Source organism: Ovis canadensis, chromosome 8, assembly GCF_042477335.2.
Source record: "Ovis canadensis isolate MfBH-ARS-UI-01 breed Bighorn chromosome 8, ARS-UI_OviCan_v2, whole genome shotgun sequence".
In the NCBI taxonomy this organism is placed as follows: Eukaryota; Metazoa; Chordata; class Mammalia; order Artiodactyla; family Bovidae; genus Ovis; species Ovis canadensis.
The window spans coordinates 85,567,333-85,585,655 of NC_091252.1; the positions used below are offsets into that span (position 1 = coordinate 85,567,333).

The window sequence follows — 18,323 nt, forward strand, 5'->3', positions numbered from 1 at the left end:
TTTTTTAAACTCTTGGCAGAGGCGCAATCTCCCATGACAAAATTGAAGCCCCTCTCCCTGAATATTTAAGGTGCATATTTACACCTTAATATAAGATGTAGTAATATAAGGTATCTATTTCCTTAATATTGATCTAGAGGGATAGCAGTGAGTGGTGCTAAAGAGAGATCTTAGTTTCCTGCCCAGGAATTGAACCTGGATAGCTCGGTGTAAAATGAGGAAAACACCAGGGGCGAGATGCAAAGTTCCGTTGGCTCTTAGCATCTTTGAAAGCAAGAATGTTTCAAGGAGGCAAAAACTGTAAAAACAGATACCAAAGTTATTACTGGAGACATACAGAAATAATTCATTTATTTAAGACGGAAGCAAGGCGGAAATATACACCCAGAGAGGAGTGCAGGCATCCAGAATGAGCAGTACAAAGAAGCTAGGCTAGGGATTTAACACACACATACAGGGCTTCCCTTGTAGCTCAGTCAGTAAAGAATCTGCCTGCAGTGCAGGAGACCCGGGTTCGATCCCTGGGTTGGGAAGATCCCCTGGAGAAGGAAATGGCAACCCACTCTAGTATCCTTGCCTGGAAAATCTCATGGACAGCGGAGTCTGGTGGGCTGCAGTCCATGGGGTTGCAAACAGTCGGGCATGACTGAGTGACTAACACTTAATCACTTACATGCCTCTATCTTCCCTGGTGGCTCAGTTGCTAAAGAATTTGCCTGCAATGCAAGAGACCCAGGTTCGATCCCCGGGTCGGGAAGATCCCCTGGAGAAGAAAATGGCAACTCATTCCAGAACTCCCTTGCCTGGAGATTTCCATGAACAGAGAAGCTGGCAGCTGACAGTCCACGGGATCCCAAAGAGTCAGACATGACTGTGTAACTAACCTTCTTTCACTTTCACTTCCATACATGCATCTATTCTTCCCCAGCTCCCCTCCCATCCCCACCCAGGCTGCCACATGACATTGAGCAGAGTTCTATGTGCTATACAGTAGGTCCTTGCTGGTTATCCATTTTAAATAAATCAGTGTGTACATGTTGATCCCAGACTCTCTGACTATCCCTTTCCCCTCATCCTTTCCCCCTGGCAACCATAAATTCATTCTCTAAGTCTGTGATCTCTTTCTGTTTTGTAAGTAAGAGCATTTATATCACAACTTTTTTGATTCTGAGTATAAAGGACATCAACAGATGCTTCTGCCTCTCTGTCGGACTTATGTTGTTCAATATGACAATCTCCAGGTCCATGCATGTTGCTACATATGGCATTATTTCTTTCTTTTTGATGGCTGAGTAATATTGCCCTGTGTATATGTTCCACATCTTCTTTATCCATTTACCTGTGGGTGGATGTTTAGGTGGCTTCCAGGTCTGGCTACCGTGAGCAGCGCTGCCATGAACACAGGGTGTACGTGTCCTCTCAGACCCTGTTTCCTCCATATCACCAGGTGCACTGAATCGCATAAGACGGAGAAATGGTGAGACATCATGACCTCTCTCATGGGTTAGAAAACAAAAATCTTGTATACTTCAAGTTTTCTGGAGTACTGAGATGTTGATTTAAATAGCACTAGCATAATAAATTGCCTTCCCCAGTGGCTCAGATGGTAAAGAATCTGCCTGCCAGCGTAGGAGACACAGGAGACGTGGGTTCAATCCCTGAGTTGGAGAGGTCCGCTGCAGAAGGAAACAGCAACCCACTTCAGTGTTCTTGCCTGGAGAATCCCACAGACAGAGCAGCCTGGCAGGGTACAGTCCAGGGGGTCACAAAAGGTGGGATACGACTGAGCGACTAACACTTTCACTTTCATCATAATAAATTATTAAGGGAAATAGTCATAAATAAAACTTTCTTCTATTGAAATAGGTTGAGGTGATTTCTCCAGACACATAAAGAATCCCTGAGTCCTGTAATAGCAGACGGTATTTTTCTTGCAATATCATTTGCAGAAATGAGGTTACGAGGCAGAGTTTAATTATCCACAAACTAGAATGAGATGAAAAATGTCCTGTTTGTGGAGATTTCTTCAAGTACTTGAATATTTCAGTGTAGAAATACCACCAATTAGCACCAGGAGAAAGTGGCGAAATAAATTGTTTCTGTTTTTTTTTAAAAAAGTGCTGAGTAGGATTTCGTCAAAAGTGATAAAGCCCATGAGATGATGCATCTACTGTGTCATCATAACCGGAAAACACTGAGGATTCATGGGGTCTGATCTCCTGGATCTAAAGTGAAGAGCAGGAGAAAGGCCAACAGAGCACTTGTCACACTTCCTGGGAGCACCATCTCCTTTAGAAAAGAAAGAGGACTTGGTCCAGGGGGCTGAGGAACTCCTGTCAATTTCCTGGGGCGGCCCCTCCCCAGCCCCCTCCAGCCTCACCCTCACTGAGAGGCTCCACCCTGACCCCCACCCCAGGCCCAGCAGCTTCTTGTCACCTCCTCCTTCCTTCCTGCATCACAGAGTCACCCCAGGCCCTGACACCCCCTGCTCAGGCTCAGGACTGGAGCCAGTGAGGAATCAATCTGCTCCCTTTACTCAGGTCCGGATCCTCCCCGAGGGGGGCCTAAAGGACCAGGGAGCAGGTCCCTGGAGGAGGGGCCTTGCTTCCTGACAGCCTTGGGGGGCTGCATGGAAACCTTCTTTCACTGCCCTCCAGCTTCTGAGCAGCACACACAGCTCTCAGGACCAGGGTCCCTGCCCCCCATCTCTTCCTGGTCCCACCCAGCTGGGCGCCTCCACCCCAGCTCAGGCCCACCCATCCCCAGGCACCTCTGCTCGAGGCAGGGCGGCTCAGTGATGGAGGCTCTGGGTTCCCAGGAGGCTGGTGACTTGCCGGCCACACTGAGTCAGACCTGCTGCTGCTCCAGGAGCACAGGCCTGGCCTCACCCCTTCCCCCAGTCTCTGCTGTGGGGCTCCGGCCTTGCCTGCTTGACCCACACCACTTCCTGCGAGAACAGGCCTTTGGAGTTGAGTCTGCAATTATTGCTCTCGGGTGATATGGGGTCTACCCACCTGCTCATTTCCAGGGTGAGGAGGTTCAGTGAGGGGCAGGGGTTGGCTGGGATTCACCTGCTCCGGCCTCACACCAGGCCCGGTGCCCCTGCCTTCCCTCTGAATTCTGCCCTCAGTACCTGCTCCTGGAAAGGACTCAGCCCAGGAAGACAGTTATGATGAAAGTGGGGAGGAGCATGGGGAGGATCCAGGTGATGTGCTTGATGGCTGTGGCCGAGGACTTCACTGTAGGGGGGCCCGTGGTCGGTGATGCTGCAAGCAGAATAAGGGTGAGGCCCTTGTCCAGACCCCAAATTCGGCAGATGCCGCCTCAGCCCCCCTGACCCAGGTACCCCTACTATGCAGCCTGTTTGCACCCACACGTGGAGGCCCTTGTGACAGGTCCTCAGGCAAGATGGGAGGGAGGGAGGAGCCCAGTCCCCATGGGACTCTGACAGCTAATGGGGAAGCAAGATTTCCAACAGAGTCGCTCAGTCCTGCTGTGACATCAGAGATGGTGACATCAGGATGGAGTCCTCAGGAGCTGACAGCAGAGGCGGTATTGACAGATTTCCAGAAGGAGGATGGAGACATTTAAAACAAGGTTCTGGAAGGAGGGAATAGTAAGAAGGAGATTGGAATCACAGAGATGCTCTCATGTTTAGGGTCAGTGAGAATCCGTGTCCAACAGTACAAAGGCCTGTGCTGTGAGGAGAGACGTCAGGAGGTGGACGAGGAAGGAGGGTCACAGAGCATCCCCGGGCCGTTGTTCTCCCAGGACAGCTCACCTCTGACGAATCATTTTCACAAACACAGAGGGGTGGGTCCATGTCACCAAGAGAGAACTGCCACTTTCTCCTCCCTTCTCACTTGCCCATGGTGTTCGCCCAGCACACCAAGAGAGCCCGATGACAGAGCCGACAGTCTCTCTTGCAGACCTTCTTGAAGCAGTCGGCCACAGCTCTGTCATTCTCCCTCTTCCTTTTCATCCGCCTCCCTCCAGCATGATGCACTGTACAGGGTCCATCGTCCAAATTTGCACTGATGTGTCCGCTGTCTTCTCAACAGCATTTCATCCTGGCCTGCAGGGTGAGAGGTCCTGACCCCACGGAGGAAAAGACAGAGCTCAGCCTCTGGGCTTGACAGATTCTTACCCACCTGGGTCCACCTCCCCTGGGCCCAGCTAATCTGGTCCTGGTCTCTCCTGCAACAGCTGCTCTTTCCACTGGACTACTAGGGAAGGACAATACCCTTTTTTTTAAATTCCGAAAACAGTGGATGCAGCTAAGCCCCCAGTCTACTCCTGCATTTGGATTTTCTAACTCACCCTTGTCTGTGTGTTTCTCTGGTGTAACATCAGGCATCTGCTCCTTGAGCAAGTCTCCAGTGTCTCTGAGTGTGTCAGCCTGTGTTTCCCAGGCATTTATACATTTCACTTCCTCTCCCAATGGACTCATGTACTTGCTCTTACCTTTACCAAAATCACAGGAGACAAAGACCTTTTGATCAACTTCTCCTTGAACCTCACACCATGGCTGACCATCTCTGGGCCGAGGATCGATGGTGACATTATCGGAAAGAGAATGAGCATCTGTGAAGGCAAAACACAGTGAGGGTGAGGTTGGGGAAAAAAACCTGTAGGCCCCTTCCCCCAGTTATGTGAGAGTGGAGTAAAGTGCAGGGCTGGGCTGACAGAGCAATGACACCCCACGACACACACCATACAGCCAATGCCCCTCCTCTCCTTGTGGAGAAGGAGGAGTCCCCTGCCTGGCGAATTTCACACAGCCTGGGTGTGTCCCCTTGTCCACCAGGTCCGTTCCCAGCATCATAACCTTTGCAGAGACGTGCCAGGCTGCTATGCAGGAAAAGCCCAGATGACAGAGGACTGTCAGAATCTAACCCCGGGTCCTGTGAGAGATGGGGAGCCTGTGGGGATGCCCCTGAGGAAGCAGGATCATAGGGAGAGGAGCAAAGAGGCGACGGGTGAGCACAGAACCTCAAGTTGGAGAAGGAAGAGTTAATAATTACGGGTCACAGGACTTAGCAAGGCTGGGGAGATGCTACTGATCTCCCACTAGGATGGGTCTTGGAAGCCTGGAGAAAGGCCTGGCCCACATGGCATGAAAGAGAAAATCCAGAACTTCCGAGGCAGGTGGTAGAGGAGGGGATCAAAGCCTTAGAGAAGTGAATCTGCCAGGGCGGACACCGGATGAAAGGACAGGAAAGTGCGCAATCCACTAGCTCCATGGGACAGCCTGATGGACTCTATGGAGCCCGAGAGGAAAGCATGGATGGGAAGCATCTCCAATAGCTCAAGGTTTACTTTTGTGGAAATCAGGGATAGTGGTAGGAGACCGTGTTCCTGTGGCCTTCTTGCAGGACTAGGGATGGAAAATGGGGAAAGATCAGATTCTGGGTGGAGTGTTGTATGTCAGGAGTAAAATTGGTACAATGATCAAAGTGATTAGTGAAAGTCGCTCAGTCGTTTCAGACTCTTGTGTCCCCCATGGACTATACAGCCCATGGAATTCTACAGGCCAGAATACTACAGTGGGTAGCCTTTCCCTTTTCCAGAGGATCTTCCCAATTCAGGGATCGAACCCAGGTTTCCGCATTGCAGGCGGATTCTTTACCAGCTGAGACACAAGGGAAGCCCAAGAATACAGGAGTGGGTAGCCTATCCCTTCTCCAGCAGATCTTCCCGACCCAGGAATCAAACTGGGGTCTCCTGTGTTGCAGGTGGATTCTTTACCAACTGAGCTATCAGGGAAGCTGAAAGTGATTAGAGAGTCCCAATGCCAGCCAGGGCCTGACTGCCAAGAGCACAATACTGGCTCAGAGCATAGGGTGATCCTAGAGGCAGACACCACTGAGTGACTGAACTGAACTGGAACTGCAGAAGGAGAAACTACTCCCACATTCATTTGAGACCCAGTGTGTTGCTAACACCACGCACAGGAACAGTAGCATGATCCTGGCCCCCGTGCTGTGAAGTGATGCTCCGAGGACCAGGTCCTGCTAACAGTGGTTATCTCTGGGTCCACAGATCCACTCAGTGTCCATTGCACATGTCCTGGACTTCTGACATGAATGGACAGTCTGTGTTGTTAGTAAACTACCATGGGTGAGGGTACCACAGTCGTGAATTCCACATTCACTCTTCTGACCCTGACTCCCCATCCCCTGATAGTATGTGTAAACAACATCACCTCCTGGAGGAAATAATGGAAACGAGTAGCAACCTACAGTCTCCCTAGGCCTGCAGAGCTGTGGTCCCTATCTCATCTCCACTGAATTACCACTGAGGTCCTAGGTTTCCTCTAATGGTACATATGAAACATTTCAGGCTTTGCAGACCCTAGGTCTCTGCTGCAACTGCTGTCCTGGCACAAAAGCAGTCACAATTGATGAATGATGAGTGTGGCTGGACCTGCTTCTTGGGCAGATGACCCAACAGAACCGGTGACATCATAGCTATCTGTGTTTGGAAAGGTGCTACATGCTGTATGAGGCATTTTACTTGGAGGCTCACAACAGACTCCTAGTGTCCTGAAGAAAGGACACACCACTTGCAGTGAGAAAGCCCATACCATTCAGTGTGGCTCCTGGTATGGTCCTGGGGCCTGGCAGAGATGAGGCCTCTGGTCATGGAATGTCAGAGTTGCCCAGCATGATCTGGGTTCACCAACCCCTAACCATTAGTTCAGATAGGCCAGCCGTCATAGGATAGAAGTGATTATGTGGCTTGGCATAACCAGGGCCACAGGGAACAAATCAGATGTACCAGCAGGGGACCTAGGCCTGACACCAGAGTTGATACAGGGCCACTATCCCCTGATCACATCTGTGACTTCATGCAGTGTCCCCTGCGGCTCCTTGAACCAAGGAAGCCAGTCTACAGCAGAGGGGGTGCATTAGCCCATAACAGCCAGATCCACACTCCTATCACAGTCCCACCACCAGAAGCTACAAGGCAGGACAGGGTAAGTTTCTGGTTCATAAACAGAAAACTGAGGCAGCTCTCGGATGATTCTCTAGGAAATGGATCACTCATTACTGGGGTCAGAAACCAGGACAGTGGACAAGTCTGGTTCTCAGTTGATTTATACATTATATTTGGCTCCTGCTGCTCCCCAAATGCGGAAGCTCCTTTTGCACCCAGATACAGATACCAAATTGCCTAATGAGACCTTGAGATTTACGTTCTTCTGTAGAAGAAAAATCTGTCAACTCCTTCCTTAATCAATAACCATTACAGGCTGCTGCTGGTGCTGCTGCTGCTAAGTTTCTTCAGTCGTGTCCGACTCTGTGCGACCCCATAGATGGCAGCCCACCAGGCTCCCCCATCCCTGGGATTCTCCAGGCAAGAACACTGGAGTGGGTTGCCATTTCCTTCTCCAGTGCATGCAAGTGAAAAGTGAAAGTGAAGTCGCTCAGTCGTTAGCGACCCCATGGACTGCAGCCTACCAGGCTCCTCCAGCCATGGGATTTTCCAGGCAAGAGTACTGGAGTGGGGTGCCACTGCTGACGGTGTCCCAATTCCTAGACACTATGAATGTGGGAGCAAAGGGTAGAAGTGGGGATGCCCAGCCTCACCCTTGAGCCCTGTGTCGCACTCTGCGAAACTCTGTGTCCGTCCCTCCTAAGTTAGGTCCTGGGGGCCAGGTCGGGGGGGTTTGCTGGGTGAGTTATCAGACAAAGGGATAAGATGCCAGTTGACAGAGGGCATGTTTAGACTCTCTTCAAGAGACAGGAAGCTGTTGGAGGCCCTGAGCTTCTTGGGACCGTGGAAAAATGGGTAATAAATGGTCTTGTAACCAAAAGGGCTCTAGGGCGCCTAAGTGGGAAAGACCCGCCCCCATGGTCTCTGTCTGCCTCTCGTTTGTAGAAAAGTTTTAGTCAGCCAGGCCTCCTGTGAGTCTCAAAATGGTGGTTTAAGAGTTAAGGATTAGAACATGTGAAGATGGAGAAAGGAATACACCTTAGGCTGGGAAACTGGTAACAATTTAGACTGTGAGCAGCCACAGAGCAGTGTCATGAAATTCCCAGTTCCCTGAAAGACAACAAAGAGCTGACACAAGCCTCAAGTTGCTTCTACAGGAAGCAGACCCCCAGCACATACAACTGCTGGCTGCAAGCACGCAGACCCCCAGACTGGTTGAAAGCATAAGCTTGGTGGTGCTGAAACGTTCGCCTTGTGCCAACCACCCTGACCGTGCTCAAGACGCTGATGCGCCCTGCAGCAGCCACCTCTGCCCCCTTTCTAGCCTGGAAACTTGGAGGCGGTCTGAGGACATTAGGCCACTATTTTCCCGGGGCTCCTGAGCAAACCAACTTGTCCTTTTCAACCACTTGTTACCTTCATAGGTGGTAGGATCTGGGTCATAACCAGCTTCAACTAGTAACAGCCTGAGCTGTCTGGGAGGAGCTTTGACTCCAGGGAGGCGCTGATCAGTGGCTAGGCATTGAGTGCCTTCCTCACGATATATATGTAATTAAAAATAAATAAATAAATTGAATTCTTTAATTTTTTCAAGTGTTTAAAAAAATCCATTTTCTACTTAAGCCAGTCTTGAAGACAAGCACAAAATCTATTTACTTTTTTTTTTTTTTTATGCAACACAACTCAGGCATGAATTCTGTGCATAGTAAAAGCTCTTATTTACTATTGACCTGACCAAACCCACTTCTGGCACTGAAAAATACTAGGATCTGGCAAATTTCAGATGTTTCAGTAAATTCCTCTCCTACTTTCCCCAAAGTAAGAAGGCAGAACTCTTATGTATTAAAAAAAAAATTTAAAGGCAACTTCCCATGAAAGAGTAGTTTCTGTTTCTATTGTATTTTTCTCTTTTTTTCCTTCTAGCTTTTAAGTTTTCTTCCGCCAACACTGCTTTTTCTTGTACAAGGAGAGAGCATTTTTTCATTTTTCTTTTCCTAAGACAAAGTATTTCATCTTATAGACAAATAATTCCCAAGACTAGTGATAAATATTAAAAAAAAAAAAAAAGAAAGAAACTTAGCGGTTTCCCTGGTGGCTCAGCAGGTAATGAATCCACCTGCAATGCAGGAGACGCCGGCTCAATTCCTGGGTCAGAAAGATCCCCTGGAAAAGGGAGAGGCCACACACTCCAGTATTCTTGAGCTTCCCTGGTGCCATCTAGCATCTTTCCTAGACGGTAAAGAATCCACCTGCAATGTGGGAGATGTGGGTTCAATCCCTGGGTTGGGAAGATCCCCTAGAGACGGGAAAGGCTATCCACTCCAGTATTCAACCCTGGAGAATTCCACGGACTGTATAAGTCCATGGGGTTGCAAAGAGTCAGACAGCAGTGAGCAACTACTCATGGCACATTCAAGGATGAATCATCTACCTGGCCGTTAATCACACACCACGGCTCTCCATTTCTGGGCTGAGGATCAACAGCGAAGTTGTAGCAAAGAGAGTGAGCTCCTGTGAAGGAAAACGCAGGTGAGGACAGGTTTTGGAGAAGACCCGTTACCTCCTCCCCCAACTTATGTGAGAGCAGAGGAAAGCTGCAGGGCTGGGTTGGTAGAGCAGGAAGGCCCCTCTGCTCCCAACACCACCTACAGGCTGAACAAGTGGAGAAACCACACAACATTATCTCTACTGTGCTGATAAGGCCAACACAGAACCGAAAGCTACAGAAAGGAGAATTCACAATTGGGGTCACAGGGTTTAGCAAGGCCAGGGAGATGCTGCTGATCTACCACTTTGATGGGTCTTGGGATCCTGGAGAAGGCCTGGCCCACATGGCATGAAAGAGAAAATCCAGAACTTCCGAGGCAGGTGGTAGAGGAGGGGATCAAAGGCTCAAGAAATGAATGTGCCAGGGTGGGCACGGTATGAAAGGGCAGGAAAGTGTGCAGTCCCCCAAGTTCTATGGAGCCCAAGAGGAAAGAACGGATGAGAAGCATCTCCAACAGCTCCAGGGTGACTTTTGCTGAGGGTCAGGGACGGTGGTGGGACTGGTGTTCCTGTGTGTTTGCAGCAGGAGTGAGGATGGAGAAGGGGAAAGAGCTGATGCCAGGGGCAGTGCCCTATGTCAGAAACAAAGCAGATGCAGCGGCCAAGGGGACCAGAGAGCCCCAAGTAGCCAGGCCTCACTGCAGAGAGTACCACGCTGGCTCCTAGCACAGGGCGATCCTAGAGGCAGACAGATGAGCAGTGAGCCCTGCTAAAAACTACAATTGAAAGGAAAAATTATATAAAAAACAGACAAACACAAGGCTGGGTGTTCAGGAACCTGAATGCAGACATCCCAACAAAGTGTCCAGGTCCTTTGTGCAGTATCCAGCACTGAGTCAGGTCTTATATTCAGAATCCATTCCTAGAGACAGAGATGCCAGGCATCAGCAAGGAGGGCCCTCTTATCACCACAGCAAGTGCAAAAGTCCTTCTGGCCTTGGAAGCCACACGGTCATTGACTGGGGTAAGTGTACACTTGGCAGAGAAGCCACCCCCATATCCATAAGGACCTAGAGTGGGACTGTCATCATGTCCAGAGTCTGAAACATCGTCATGGCCCGCCTGTTATTACTGTGGTGCCTGAGATCTGTGTAAGAAATACACATCTGTCCCACGTCCTGCCCACAGGAGTGTCACCCATTCACTGGTCCTCATAGTGCTCATTTCACATCCACTGCATTTGCATATGAATGGAAAATCTTCACAGTTAGTAAATTACCAGCCGGTGAGGGCCACCATAGAAGCGATTTCCAAGTTCACACTTCTGACACTGACCTTCATCCCCCAATAGTACATGTAAGCAATATCATATTCTGGGGAAAATGACAGAGAGGAGTACCAACCTACAACCCTCCAGGGCTGCAGGAGTGTCGACCCTATCCGATCTCCATTTAATTCCCAGTGTGTCCATAAATTTCTATAATTGTACATATGACATATTCAGGCTCTGCAGATCATGGCTTTCTGTTACAACTGCTGTCCTAGCACAAAAGCAGTCACAGATGAGTGGTGAATGATGACCTGCTTCTTGGGCAGATGACCCAGCAGAACCTGTGACATCAGAGGTATCTGTGGTCAGAAAGGTGCTAGTGCCGAATATGGCATTTTACTTGGATGTTCACAACACAGACCCTTTATGTCCTGAAGCAAGGCCATGAGATTGCAATGGGGAATACGACACCATTTAAATGTGGCTCCTGGTATTTACCTGGGGGCTGGTGGAGGTGAGGCCTCTGGTTATGAAATGTCAGCATTGTCTATCATGATTTGGGCTCATCAAACCCTAATCATTAGTTCAGATAGACCAACCATCAGAGGATTAAAGTGATATTGTGGTTTGGCATAAGAAGGGCCAGAGGCAACAAATAAGAGAGAGCAGCAGGTGGCCTAGGCCTGACATCAGAATTGTTGTAGGACCACTGTTCCCCACGGTCTGCCCCCGTGGCTCAGCAGTAAGGAATCCACTTGCAATGTCGGAGTTGGAGGAGATGTGGGATCTATCCCTGAATGAGAGAAGATCCCATGGAGGAGAGCATGGCAACCCACTCCAGTGTTCTTGCCTGGAGAATCTCTTGCACAAAGGACCCTCGTGGGCTATAGTCCATAGGATCATAAAGAGTTGGACATGACTGAAGCGACTTAGCATGCACACACTATTCTCTGCTCATGCCTGAGGCTTCATGCAGTGTCCCCTATATCTCCATGGACCATGGAAGCCACTCTAGAGCAGAGGGGGTCAGGGGACATCAGCCCATATCTGCTGGACCCACACTCCTTTCACATTCACACCACCCAGAACTTACAAGGTAAGACAGAGCAAGTTTTTGGTTCACCAACAGGCAGCTAAGGAATCCCTTGCACTAGTCCCTAGGGGACGAGTCAGCTGTTACTGTTTTGTGACCCAGGGAAGTCACATGGTTCTTTTGTATTTTTTTCAGGTCGTCTTTGCCTGCTCTTGTAGCACAAATGTGGAGATGTAGAATGCACACAGACACCAAATGGCCTGTGGAGACAAACAGATTTACTCTCTGTCTTTTGAAGAAAAGTTCTCCAACTCCTGTCTTAAATAATAGCTATTCTAGGCCACTGTCTCCGTAGTCTCAGGGAATATGAATGTGGGACTGAAGGGTAGAAGTGGGGGTGCCCGTCCTCACCCTCATGCCCTGTGTCACACACTTTGGGAAGCTCTTCTCCCATCTCTCCTGCTTTATGTCCTGGGGGCTAGGCTGGGAGGCTTCTGCTGGGGTGAATTCTCAGGCAAGAGGATAGGGTGCCAGTTGACAGAGGGCAGGTTTAGGATCCCTTCACAGATGGGAAGTGGTTGGAGGCCCTGAGGTTCTTGGGATGGGGAGGAATTCGGAAAAAATAGTGTTGTAACCAAGCAGGACTCTAAGGAGGCTTCCTAGGACAGACTACACCCATCTCACCGCTACTCCCTCCTACACTGACTCCCTACTCCCCGCCCAAGTGGCGGACTCCGCCTCGACCCTTGTCCATCTCCCGCCGCCTCTCCTGTGGCCAACGCAACTGGTCAGACTCCACCCAGCCTTCCCCTGAACCCCGGTGGGTTCGGTCCCTCGGAAGCGGCCGCCACCTTTCCTGCACCCGCTTCAGTGACTCCGAATCCTGACGGGGGAGTCCGGGCAGCTGCAGCAGCATTTCGTGACGCCGACCTGCCTCTCAGGTCTCCCTGCCTTCCCTCCCTCCTGCGGGGATGCAGCAGGATGGCATCCAGCCGCGAGAGGAGGCGGGGAGCAGAAGCCCAGCGGGAAAGGAGCGCAGGGACCTTTAAAAGCAGCGAGGCGGCCCAGCCGCGGAGTTCCCCGAACCGCCTCGGACACCCCGTCCCTCTGGGGTCTTATGGCCCCATGTCCTCTCCTCGCAGGTTAATCCCCGAACTCACCGCCTCGCGCCGTGCAGAACCGGGGAGCCACGAGGAGCACCAGAGCCGCGAAACCAAGACGCGCTCCGGGGCCAGCCTTCCAGCCCATCACCAGCTGGAGACTGGCTGGATCCGACTTTGCGGGAGCTATTTATAGCCCGCCCCGCATTTCAGTCAGTTCTCCGCCCCGGCCTCCTCCCCTCGTCACTGACGCCGGGCCGTAGCCGCCCCCTTGTGACTCACTCCTTTCTCCTCCGGTCCCTCAGCGTTTCTTTTCTCCTCCGAGTCCTTCTCGCCCCTGAACCTTCCTCCCCATTCCCGCCTGCAGTCTTCCTGCGGTGGTGGTTTACTCGCTCAGTCGTGTCCGACTCTTGCGACCCCGAGGGCTGTAGCCCGCCGGGCTCCTCTGACCATGGGGATTCTCCAGGCGAGAGGACTTCAGTGGGTCGCCATGCCCTCCTCCTTGGGAGTTTCCTGACCCAGGGATCGAAGCAGGATCTCCTACGTTGCAGGATGAGTCTTTACTGACTGAGCTTCGATGGAAGCCCTGCTTTTCTTAAAAGACTCAAGATTGCCCCCTGCAACCCCCCAAAACACCACCCCCATCGGAAAACTCTGCGGATCTGAGGAAGGGCCTGGAGAGAGCCCTTAACTGCAGTGCCATCTGCAATATATTTTCTAGTAGTTTCTGTCCCAGGGTAGTCCTAGACATTTTGTGGGCCAAAGTAACTGCTCATTAGAAAGGGTTTGAGGACTGAGTCTGAAACCCGATTTACAGGATCCGCGTGGAGACGGGGAGCCTGTGCCCCCCGGGCGCCCCCTGGCGGTCACTCTGGCTGCTTGTTCTACTCTGGTGCCTTTGTGCATGCTAAGTTGCGTCAGCCATGTCTGACTCCCAGTGCCCCATGGACTTTAGCCCGCCAGGCTCCTCTGTCCATGGGGATTCTCTAGGCAAGAATACAGGAGCGGACTGCAATGCTGTCCTCCAGGGGATCTACACTGTGGCCTGTGTGATCCATTTTCTTCCCCCTCATAGTTTACTTCTATGCAGTATCCAAGCAGCATTGAGCATCTCAGGTTTACGTCTCAGGGCTATCCACTGATGAAGAGTGAGATCATCCATCACTCATTGGGGCTGGCAAGACCTCCTGATTCTTGGGAAGGGGGTCTACCAATGACATTGAGAGGTCAACGTCTGTGACAAAGGGATCCACCTCTCTGTTATCATGGGGCTCTTGGCCTCTGCTTCAGGGGTGACTGAGCCCTGAGCTCGGAAGGTCGCGCTGACTCAGCACGGGCAGTGCTCCATTTCATGTCTTGTCACTGAGTGAGGCTGGCTTCCCTATTTATAGATGTGGAAATAGATGGGAGCAGAGTTTTACCGAAGCAGCAAGAGCAATCAGGTGGAATTTCATGTTGTTGGAAGTATGCTAGTGGTCAACACTCATTAAAATCACCTCGCAGTTGATTCCACTCCCATCTGGGGTCTAGACTGTGCCCAGGTGCCAGGAGCATGCACGGGTGGGGGTGGCCAGGCCTGTCCAGAGAGCCCCGTCTTCCCCCACCTGGCTGTCCTGACCAGGACTCTAATGCTGTCTTTCTGCCTTTCTCCTGCTCTCCCACTCACTTGGCTCTTCGCCAGCCTCCTCCACTGGGGCTACGTGGTCCCCGTGTTGCCTCTTGCCAGAGATTAAACCCAGGCCCCTGTCCCCAGGCCTATGCACGGGAATCTTCCCCTGACACATCAGTCACCTGAACCCACCAAGTTGCTGCCTCACCCAAGCCTGAGTCCTGTCCTCCTCCCAGCCCCCATGTGTCTCTTGTTCCCAAATTGTTACACACCAGGCTCTTGGCCTCCTTCATCAATAGAAATCAACCAGAGGCCAGGCAATAGAAATAAATCAGGTTTCTTAATCAAAAGAAATTGAGGCTAGGTTTTATTGGGGCTCCTGCTGCAGCTGAGGGGAGAGAGGACAAATGACAGTTTCGTTGCTTGCTCACTCCCCGAGGTGGTGGGGCAAGCTTGTTCCTTCTATGGGGTGAGGGGAGGGGTGCTCCCAGGGGTCAGTCAGAGGGGTGGCTAGGTGACTGGCTGAACCCTCAAGTGTTGTTGTGTGCTGGGGGCACGTGAGCCATCCTGCTTTTGCTCTGGGCTCTTCAAAAGTGGCAGTTGGGTTTTTCATCTCTTTGTATCTTTTTCCCAGAATAGCTTCAACTACTCCACCTAAAAAACACTCTATTTTTTAAAACCTTTTTATTTTATGTTGGGTATAGCTGATCTACAAACAGTGTTGGGATAGTTTCAGGTGAACAGGTTAGGGACTCACCCGCACACACACACACACACACACACACACACACACACACACACATACATATATATCCATTTTCCCTACATTCCCATCCTGACAGGGCAGTCACGTAACATTGAGCAGAGTTGTGAGTTCGTTCTTTGGGCTGGGAAGATTCCCTGGAGAAGGAAAGAGCAACCCACTCCAGTATTCTTGGTTGGAAAATTCCATGGACAGAGGAGCTGGCAGGCTACAGTCCATGAGGACAGAAAGAGTTGGACACACACAGAAAAAGAGCACACACACACACACACAGACACACCATGTGCCATACTTAGGCCCTTGACGGCTATCCATTTTAAATAGAGCAGGGTGTATATGACCTTTCCACACTCACTAACGATCTCTTTCCATCATCCCTCCTCCAGCAACTAGAAGTATGTTCTCTAAGTCTGTGAGTCTCTTTCTGAGAATGCAAAACATCCTTACTGCTGATAAGAAGAAAGTTTTATGGGTTTGGCTTGAAGATCCAACCAGCCACAATATTCTCTTAAGCCATAGCCTAATTGAGATCAAAGCCCTAACTCTCTTCATTTCTATGAAGGCTGAGAGAGGTGAAAAAGCTTCAGAGGAAAAATCTGAAGATAGCAGGGGGTGGATTATGGAGTTTAAGGAGAGAAGCCATCTCCATAACATAAAGTGCAGAGTGTAGTAACTAGACCTGATGTAGAAGCTGCTGCAAGTTTTCCAAAAGATTTAGCTAAGACTATCTATGAAGGTGGCTCCACTGAATCAGAGATTTCCAGTGTAGACAAAATATCCATCTATTGGAAGAAGATGCCCACCAGGACTTTGATACCTGGAGAGGAGGAGTCAATGCCTGCCTTCAAAGATTCCAAAAACAGGCTGATTCTCTTGATAAGGACTAATGCAGCAGATTACTGGAAGTCAATGGTCCCTTACCACTTGGAAAATTCTAAAGCCCTTTAGAATTAGGCTGAATCTGTTCTGCCTGAGCTCTGTAAGTGAAACAATGAAGCCTGGATGACAGCATACCTGTTTACAACATTGGCGCCAAGTGTTTTAAGTCCAGTGTTGAGAACAACTGCTCAGAAAGAAAGATTCCTTTCTAAGTATTACTGCTGATTGACAAAGCATCCAAGAATGGATGGAGAAGTACAATGAGATTCATGTTATTTTCATGGCTGCCAACACAACATCCATTCTGAAGCACATGGATCGTGGAGTAATTATGATGTTCAACTCATAGTACTTAGGAAGTACATTATAGGCTATAGCTGTATAGATAGTTATTCCTCTCTTGGATCTGGGCAAAGTCAACTGAAAAATTTCTGCACTGAATTCATTAAAACAACAACAACAACGATACAGTCTTTCAAAAAAACATTTGCTAATTTATTTTTTTGGTTGCATTGGTCTCAATTGAGGCATGCGGGGTCTTTGTTGGGTCATGCAGGATCCTTCACCGCAGCACACAGATTCTCTAGTGGTGCTGCCTGGGCTCAGGAGTTGCGACATGTGGGCTTAGTTGTTCGGCGACATGTGGGATCTTAGGTCTCTGAACAGGTGTCAAGCTATTATTCCTTGCATTGGAAGGTAGATTCTTCACCACTGGGCCACCAGGGAAGTCCGTTTACAGTGGATTCATGATTATAGATTCTGCTGAAAACAGTGAATCATAGGAATAGGTTGAAATGTCAACATTAATGTGAGTATGGGAGAAGTCAATTTCTCCCTTCACAGATGACTTTGAGGGGTTCAGGAATTCACTGGAGAAAGTAAGTGCAGATGTAGTGCAAATAACAAGGAAGCTAGAGTTAGAGGTGGAGCCTGAAGATGTGGCTGAATTGCTGCAACTGAGTCATAAAGCTGAAATGAATGAGGGTTCATTCTTATGCATGAGAAAGGAAGTGGTTTCTTGAGACAGAAACTGTTCTTGGTGAAGAAGCTATGAAGTTTATGGAGATGACAACAAAGGATTTAGAATATAACCTAAACTTAGTTGAAAAAAGCAGCAGCAGACTGCAGAGGATTAACTCCAGTTTTCAAAGAACTTCTACTGTGGGTAAAAACACTGTTAAAGGGCACTGCATGCTCCAGAGAAATCTGTGAAAGGAAGAGTCAAAGGATGTGGCAAACTTCATTGTCTTCTTTTCAGATATTGCCCTACCCACCCCAACCTCAGCAGGCACCATCCTGATCAGTCAGCAGACATAGACACGGAGACAAGACCCTCCACCAGCAAAAAGATTTTGACTTGTGAAGACAGAGATGATGCTCAAACTACTTTATTTTAGAAACAAAGTGCTGTTAGTGAAATTCTGTATATTGTTTATTTAGTTGTAAAGCTATTGCACACTTAACAGATGTTGGACAGTGTCAATTAAACTACATACAAAGTGGAAAATGAAAAATTTGTGTGATTCACTTAATTATGATATTCAACTTACTGCCCTGGTCTGGAACACAGCCTGGACTATCTCTAAGGTTTTGCTGTATCTACATGTCCTTTGGTCTACATTTTCCATCTGGAACTAACATTGGGTTGTTTGTGTAGTAAGATGGACAAACGATCTACTGTTGAGATACAGTGAAATATACATCTCAAGACAGGATTCAGTTTTACTCCTACAAACAATGTACGAGAACTCCTATGATTGCATTTTTTGTACCATCTGATCCAGATTTATTTTAAAGGCTGTCAGTTATATGAATATATGAGGATCCCAGCAATTTTTTTGTCAGGTTGATTATTCAAGATATGTTCAATTGTTTCATAGGTTTATGGTTCTGTGAAGACATACACGACCTTCTAGAACTAACACCAAAAGAGATGTCCTTTTCATCATAGGGGATTGGAATGAAAAAGTAGGAAGTCAAGAGATTCCTGGAGTAACAGGCAAGTTTGGCCTTGGAGTACAAAATGAAGGCAGGAGAAGGCTATTTTGAGTTTTGTCTAGAGTACACACTAGTCATAGCAAAACACTCTTCCAACAAAACAAGAGGAGACTCTACACATGGACATTACCAGATAGTCAATACTGAAATCAGACAGATTATATTCCTTGTAGCCAAAGGTGGAGAACCTCTACACAGTCAGCAAAGGCAAGACCGGGAGCTGACTGTGGCTTAGATCATGAGTT

At 49.2% G+C, this 18,323-nt stretch overlaps 1 pseudogene; it reads right to left on the reverse strand.

The window, feature by feature from the left end:
• Positions 1 to 319: 319 nt before the first annotated feature.
• LOC138444960 (low-density lipoprotein receptor-related protein 11-like) overlaps positions 320 to 18,323 on the reverse strand; it is a 37,042-nt pseudogene continuing 19,038 nt past the window's right edge.